At 43.4% G+C, this 8007-nt stretch overlaps 1 pseudogene; it reads left to right on the forward strand.

Moving 5' to 3' along the window:
• The first annotated feature begins 4447 nt into the window (after positions 1 to 4447).
• On the forward strand, positions 4448 to 6597 carry LOC101440747 (60 kDa heat shock protein, mitochondrial-like; annotated as a pseudogene).
• Positions 6598 to 8007: the final 1410 nt, after the last annotated feature.

Raw genomic sequence — 8007 nt, forward strand, 5'->3', positions numbered from 1 at the left:
TGGGAACTGATCCTGGGACCTTCCAGAGTAAGAAAGAGGCAATCATTCTCTTGCTCCATCTCAGCTCCCTGATCTGCTCCATCTCTTATTGTCTCTCCTCAGTGTCTCTTTTTGTTGCATTATCTTTCTGCATCAGCTCTTTGCATATGTCAGCACTCCTGTGCGAGGCAGCACTCCGTGTGGGCCAGCTCACCACACAGGCCAGCTTGCTTTCACCAGGAGGCCCTGGGTATCAAACCCTGGACCTCCTATATGGTAGATGGGAGCCCAATTGCTTGAGCCACATCTGCTTCCCCTTAATCATTATTTAATCAAATAATAGTAAAACCTCTGAATCCAATTCACTCTAATATGCCCAGAGGAAAAGACCAGTTTGCAAACATAATCCAGTATTTCCTTTTGGAATTCATCAATAATATCAAACTGTTAGATACAGGAATAGACTAGTTCCAAAGCATAATCTTTTTCTTTTTGGGATTCATAAAAGAACTTCAGGGAAGTGGATGTGGCTCAAGTGATAGGGCTTCCACCTACCATATGGGAGGACCCAGGTTCTATCCATGTGGCCTCCTGGTGAAAAAGAAGAAGAGAAAACGTGTCTGCATGGTGAGCCAGTGTCTGCTTGGCAAGCCAGTGCCCTTGCAAGTGAGTCATGCAGCAAAATGGTGATGCAACAAGAGAGAGACAAGGGAAGAGTCAAGGTGAAGCACAGTAGAAACCAAGAACTGAGGTGGCGCAGCTGACAGGGAACCTCTGTCCACATCAGAGGTCCCCAGGATCAAATCCCAGTGAATCCTAGAGGAGAAAAAGTGAAAAAGAGAAGACAAAAAGAAATAGATACAGAAGATCACAGAGCAAATGGACACAGACAACAAAAACAGCAGGGGGAAGGGGAGGGGAAAGGGAGGGGGAGGTAAGGGGGAGAATAAATAAATAAATATTTTTTTTAAAAAAAGAACTTCAAACTGTCACATCGACTTTTTTTTTAAGATTTATTTTATTTCTTTTTCTCCCCCGCCTCATTGTTTGCATTTGCTGTCTGCTCTCTGTGTCTGTTCATTTTGTGCTATGCCTGCTCATCTTCTTTTTAGAAGGCATGGAGAACCGAACCTGGGACCTCCCATAGGGGAGGGAGGTGCAGAATTGCTTGAGCCATCTCCGCTCCCTGCTTGTTTTGTCTCTTGCTGTGTTTCCGCATTGTGTCTCCTCATTGCATCATTTTGTCGTGTCAGCTCACCACACAAGCCTGTCATGTCAGCTCGCTGTCCTGCTCATCTTCTTTAGGAGGCACTGGGGACTGAACCTGGGACCTTGCATGTGGTAGGTGGGCACCCAACTGCTTGAGTCACATCTGCTTCCCCACACCAAATTTGTAGTTACTTACACAATTACCATTACCAGATTTCTTTATTTCTTCATATTGCTTCGGGTTACTGTCTAGAGATCTTATATTTTAGATCTTATATTTTAGCTTTTCTTGTAGGACAGGTCTAGTTATGAACTCCTTCAGCTTTAGTATATCTAGGAATGTCTTTAATTTCTCCTTCATCTTTGTACCTTTACCCAGGTTCTCCCAATGATAACATCTTGAAAACTATAATACAAATCACAACCAGTGTCTTGACATTTATACAAACACGTTACAGAACATTTCCATCACCACAAGGATCCTTCTTGTTGTTCTTTTATTTTTTTTTCTTCCCCTCCCCCTCCCTCATCCTGCTGGGGTTTCTTTGCTGTTTGTGTCCATTCGCTGTGTGATCTTAAGTATCCATATTCTTTTAGTCTTCTCATCTTTCTCCTCTAGGATTCACCAGGATTTGATCCTGGGGACCTCTAATGTGGAAAGAAGTTCCCTGTCAATTGCACCATCTCAGATCCTGGTCTCTGTTGCGCTTCACTTTGACTCACCCCTTCAAATCTCACTTTTGTCACGTCATCATCTTGTTGTGTGACTTACTTGTGTGGGCACTGGCTCGCCACATGGGCACTCGGCTTTGCTGCGCGGGCACTCAGCTCATCATGCGGGCACTGGCTCACCATGTAGGCACTGACTCATCACACGAGCACTCACACAGGCACTTGGCTCACCATGTGGGCACTTGGCTCACTGCATGGGCACCCACATGGGCACTTGGCTCACCAAATGGTCACTCGGCTCACCATGCAAACACCCAGCTCTCCACACAGGCACTCGGCTTCCCATGCAGGCACTAGCTCGCCATACAGGCATGCTTTCTCTTCTTCTTTTTCACCAGGAGGCCCCAGGGATCAAACCTGGGTCCTCCCATATGGTAGGCAGAGGTCCTATCCCTTGAGCCACATCTGCTTCCCTTGTTGCTCTTTTATGGAACACTAACTACCTTTCTTTTCCCACCACTCCTCCCCACCCCCCGCCATACCCTCCTTAGCCCTCGGCAACTACAATTTTGTCTCTATAATTTTGTCATTCAAGAACGTTATATAGAGAAGCAGATGTGGCTCAACTGATAGAGCATCTGCCTACCATATGGTTCAAACCCTGGGCCTCCTGACCTGTGTGGTGAGCTGGCCCATGTGCAGTGCTGATGCACACAAGAAGTGTCATGCCACGCAGGGGTGTCCCCCATGTAGAGGAGCCCCACGTACAAGGAGTGTGACCTGCAAGAAGAGCCGCCCCACACGAAAAAAGTGCAGCCTGTCCAGGAGTGGTGCTGCATACACGGAGAGCTGATGCAGCAAGATGACACAGCAAAAAGAGACACAGATTCCCAGTGCCGCTGACAAGAATGCAGACACACACAAAAGAACACTCAGTGAATGGACACAGAGCAGACAATGGGTGGTGGGAGGGGGGAAAGGGAGAGAGAAAAACAAAGAACGTTGTATAAATGGTATCATACTTTATGTAACCTCTTGGGATTGGCTTTTTTCTCATTCAGCATAGTTCTCTGTAGATTCATGCAGGTTGTTGCGTGTTTCAATACCTCTTTCCTTCTTATTGCAGGATAGTATGCCATGATAAAGATGCACCATAGTTTAACTGTCCATCCTTTGAAGGACATCTATGGCATTTCCAATTTTAGGCTATTACAAATAAAGTTAATATAAACATTCATATACTATTTTTTTGTGTGTGGACACAAGTCTTCGTTTCTCTAGTATAAATTTGCAGCAGTACAATTGCTGGATCATATGGTAGTTACACATTTCTTTTTCCTTTCCTTTTTTTTAACAGACTAACTGTTTTCCAGGATAGCTAGCTGTACCATTTTCCACCAGCAATATATGAGTGATCCAGTTTCTTGGTATACACACCAGCATTTGGTGTTGTCATTAATTTTTATTTTAGCCATTATGATAAGTATTTAGTGGTATTGTGGTTTTAATTTGCATTTTCTTCAGAGCTAATGGTGTTGAACATTTTTTAATGTGCTTATTTGCGATCTGTATACATTCTTCAGTGAAATGTCTTTTTATGTTGATTGCCCATGTCCTAATGGATTGTTTGCCTCTTTAATGTTGCGTTTTAAGAGTTCTTTATATATTCTAGATACTAGGTTTTTTCAGATATATGATGTGCAAATATTTTCTCCCAGTCTTTAGTCTCTAAATGAGGTCTTTGCAGAGAAAAAGTCTTTAATTTTTTTTTTTTTAAGATTTATTTATTTATTTAATTCCCCCCCCTCCCCTGGTTGTCTGTTCTTGGTGTCTATTTGCTGCGTCTTGTTGCTTTGTCCGCTTCTGTTGTCGTCAGCGGCACGGGAAGTGTGGGCGGCGCCATTCCTGGGCAGGCTGCTCTTTCTTTTCGCGCTGGGCGGCTTTCCTCACGGGCGCACTCCTTGCGCGTGGGGCTCCCCCACGCGGGGGACACCCTTGCGTGGCACGGCACTCCTTGCGCGCATCAGCACTACGCATGGCCAGCTCCACACGGGTCAAGGAGGCCCCCGGTTTGAACCGCGGACCTCCTATATGGTAGACGGACGCCCTAACCACTGGGCCAAAGTCCGTTTCCATTTTTAATTTTGATGAAGTCCAATTTATCACTTTTTCTTTTATGGGTTGTGCTTTTGGTGTCATATCAAGGAGCTCTTTGCTATCCCTAGATCTTGAAGTTTTTTTAAACTTTTTTAAAATTGAAGTTTATCATTCATACATGAACATCCATAAACAATAAATGTATGGTATAAGTTGGGAACTTACAAAACAAACGTGTATATCATTATTCAGGGCTCCCATACATTACATTACCCAAACATAACACCTTGCGTTGTATAACAATTTTCACAAACTTTGAAAGAGACTTGTTGGGGAGCAGATGTGGCTCAAGCATTTGAGGACCTGCTTCCTACATGGGAGGTCCTGTGTTTGTTTCCGGTACCTTCTAAAAATAAAAATAAATAACAGCCTTCACTTACTGCTGATGGCCTTTCTCACTGCCCATACTCCTGGCTGCCGCCATGCAGAAATGCTTTGATTACCTGCAGTCCTTCACCAGATAAGGCCAGTATCCAGGGCATTGGCTCCTCATCTCATTTAGGCTTCTGCCAAAGATGTAAAGTTCGGTGCTGATGCCCGAGGCTTAATGCTTCAAGTGTAGACCTTTTAGCTGATGCTGTAGCTGTTACTATGGGACCAAAGGGAAAAACAATGATTATTGAACAGTCAGGGAAGTCCCAAGGGAACAAAAAATGGTGTGACCATTACAAAGTCATTGACTTGAAGAATAAATATAAAAATATTGGAGGAAAGTGGATGTGACTCAAGCAATTGGGCTGCCGTCTACCATATGGGAGGCCTTGGGTTTGGTTCCTAGGGACTCCTGGTGAAAGCAAGCTGGCCTACGTGGTGAGCTGGCCCGAGCGGAGAGCTGGCACATGCAGAGTGCTGGCCCACACAGGGGTGCTGGCCCATGCAGAGAGCTGGTGCAGCAAGATGATGCAACAAAAAGAGACACAGAGGAGAGACAATAATAAGAGATGCAGCAGACCAGGGAGCTGAGGTGGCACAAGAAATTGAGTGCCTCTCCCACTCTGGAAGTTTCCAGGATTGGAAGAAGACAAGCAGACAAAGAAGAATACACAGTGAATGGACTCAGAGAGCAGACAATGAGTGCAAAACAACAAGGGGGAGAAGAATGAATGAATGAATGAATGAATGAATGAATGAATGAATAAATAATGGCTAGAATTGTTCAGGATGCTGCCAATAACACAAAGGAAGAGGCTAGGCATGGCACCACCAGTGCTGCTACTACACTGGTATTGCTAAGGAAAACTTCAAGAAGATTAACAAAGGTGCTAATCCAGTGGAAACAAGGAGAGGTGTGATGTTAGCTGTTGATGCTATAATTGCTGAATTTAAGAAGCAGTCTAAACCTGTGGCAACCCCTGAAGAAATTGCTCAAGTTGCTACAATTTCTGCAAATGGAGACAAAGAAATTGGCAACATCATTTCTGATGCAAAGGAGAAGGTTGGAAAAAAGAGTGTCATCACTGTAAAGGATGAAAAAGTATTGAATGATGAATTAGAAATCATTGAAGGCATGAAGTTCAATCAGGGTTATATTTCTCCACATTTTATTAATACACCAAAAGTTCAGAAATGTGAATTCCAGGATGCCTATGATCTGTTCAGTGAAAAGAAAGTTTCTAATGTCCAATCCATTGTACCTGCTCTTGAAATTGCCAATGCTCAACTGTAAGCCCTTGGTCATAATTGCTGAAAGTGTTGATGGAGAAGCTCTAAGTACACTTGTTTTGAATAGGCTGAAAGTTGGTCTTCAGGTTGTAGCAGTCAAAGCTCCAGGTTTTGGTGACAATAGAAAGAACCAGCTTAAAGACTTGGCTATTGCTACTGGTGGTGCAGTGTTTGGAGAAGAGAGGTTGAATCCAAACCTTGAAGATGTTCAGCTTCATGACTTGGGAAAAGTTGGAGAGGTCATTGTGATCAAAGATGATGCCATGCTCTTTGAAAGAAAAGGTGATAGGGCTCAAGTTGAAAAACATATTCAAGAAATTATTGAGCAATTAGATATCACAACTAGTGAATATGAAAAGGAAAAACTGAGTGAATGTTTAGCAAAACTTTCAGATTGAGTAGCTGTGCTGAAGGTTGGTAGAACAAGTGATGTGGAAGTGAATGAAAAGAAAGACAGAGTTACAGATGCACTTAATGCTACACAAGCTACTGTTTAAGAAGACATTGTTCTGGGAGGTGATTGTGCTCTGCTTCAATGAATTCCAGCCTCAAACACACTAACTCCAACTAATGAAGATCAAAAAATTGGTAAAGAAATCATTAAAAGAACACTCAAAATTCTTGCAGTGATCATTGCTAAGATTGCAGTTGTTGAAGAATCATTGATAGTTGAGAAAATTATGCCAAGTTCCTCAGAAGTTGGTTATGACGCTATGCTTGGAGATTTTGTGAATATGGTGGAAAAGGAATCATTGATCCAACTAAGGTTGTAAGAACTGCTTTATTGGATGCTGCTGGGTGGCATTTCTGTTAATCATAGCAGAAGTCATAGTCACAAAAATTCGTAACGAAGAGAAGAACTCTGAAATGGGCAGAATGAGTGGAATGGGTGGTGGTGTGGGAGATGGCATGTTTTAATTCCTAGAATAGTGCTTTACCATTATTAATGGACTGTGATGAGAAGCTCAAGGCAGTGTTTCTCAACAATAACTTGAAGTCATTTGAAGAAAATGACACAAGAAAAGGCTGGTTGATGTCAGAAAAATCACTATAAACATCAGTTACTGGTTTCAGTTGGCAATATAATATATGATATGATATGATGGTTTACTGCTGTCATTGTCCATGCCTTCAGATAATTTATTTTATATTTTTTAATAAAAAGACATTTGTACATTCCTAATACTGGGTGTAAGAGTTAAGTACCTGTGCACTACCTTCAAATTAAATCACTGAGGCATTTTTACTGATTCTGTTAAAATCAGGATTTTAGTGCTTCACTAGATGAGAAGTTAAGAAGCAGCCTTTCTGTGGACAGTAAGAATAATTGTATACAAAGTAGAGAAATATCCAATTATGTGAAAAACTATTGTATATTGAAAATTTGTTGAAAGTTAAAAAACAACAACAAGCAAGAAAAACAACTTAGGGGAGCCAATGTGGCTCAGTGGTTTAATGCCGGCTTCCCACATACAAGGTCCTGGGGTCAATTCGCCCCAGTACCTAAAAAAAAAAAAAAAAGAACATTGTCAAAACATTCCTCCTGGAGGTGGGGCAAGATGGCGGCCGGGTAAGGCCCTCCAGCAGTCAGCTCCTCCCACAGGGCAGTAATCACCCAAAGCTATCTAAAGCACGTTTGGGGGCTCCAGGAGACCAGAAGAGCATCTTGCAACATCCTTGAAAGTATGGAAGGAGGAGACTGCCCATCTGCAGAAAAGATTTGTGAGCAGAGCGCTGCATACCACGGAGGTGCCCACGGCGCAAGCCACCTCCAGAGCTAATCTGTGGCTGCAGTTGGAAGCTCCATGTCCCAAAAATGGGGGAGGAAGACATAGTGTGGCACTGACTTTAGCTACTGATTAGTAAATTTGGCAGACTAAAATACAATCCTAAGAACGACTCAAGTTTAAACCTGTCTGCGTCAGAAAAAGGCCGGTAGCTGCGTTTTAACTCCGCCCCCAGCATGAAGCTGGGCGGATTGGAAATCACAGCACTGGTAGGGACCAGCTTCTTTCCATCCAGATAGTATTGCAGCTCTAGTCTAAGCCTCGGCCCTATCTCCAGCAGGGAGGATGCTGGGGGGACCTGCACCAGCCTCTCCAGGAAACTGCAAGTCACACTGCAGAGGCCAGTGCTCATCCTACTCTGGCAGCACAAACCGCCTCAAGCCATTCTGTGGCTGAAGTTGGAAGCTCCATTTCCCATAAACAAGGGAGGAAGAGTCAGTTAGCCACCAACTTTAGCTACTGATTGGTGAATTCGGCTGGCTAAAGTATAATCCTAGGAACACCTAGGGTTTGAACCTGTCCAAGTTGGAAAGAGGCCAGT

This window comes from Dasypus novemcinctus, chromosome 23 (genome assembly GCF_030445035.2).
Source record: "Dasypus novemcinctus isolate mDasNov1 chromosome 23, mDasNov1.1.hap2, whole genome shotgun sequence".
NCBI classification, from domain to species: Eukaryota; Metazoa; Chordata; class Mammalia; order Cingulata; family Dasypodidae; genus Dasypus; species Dasypus novemcinctus.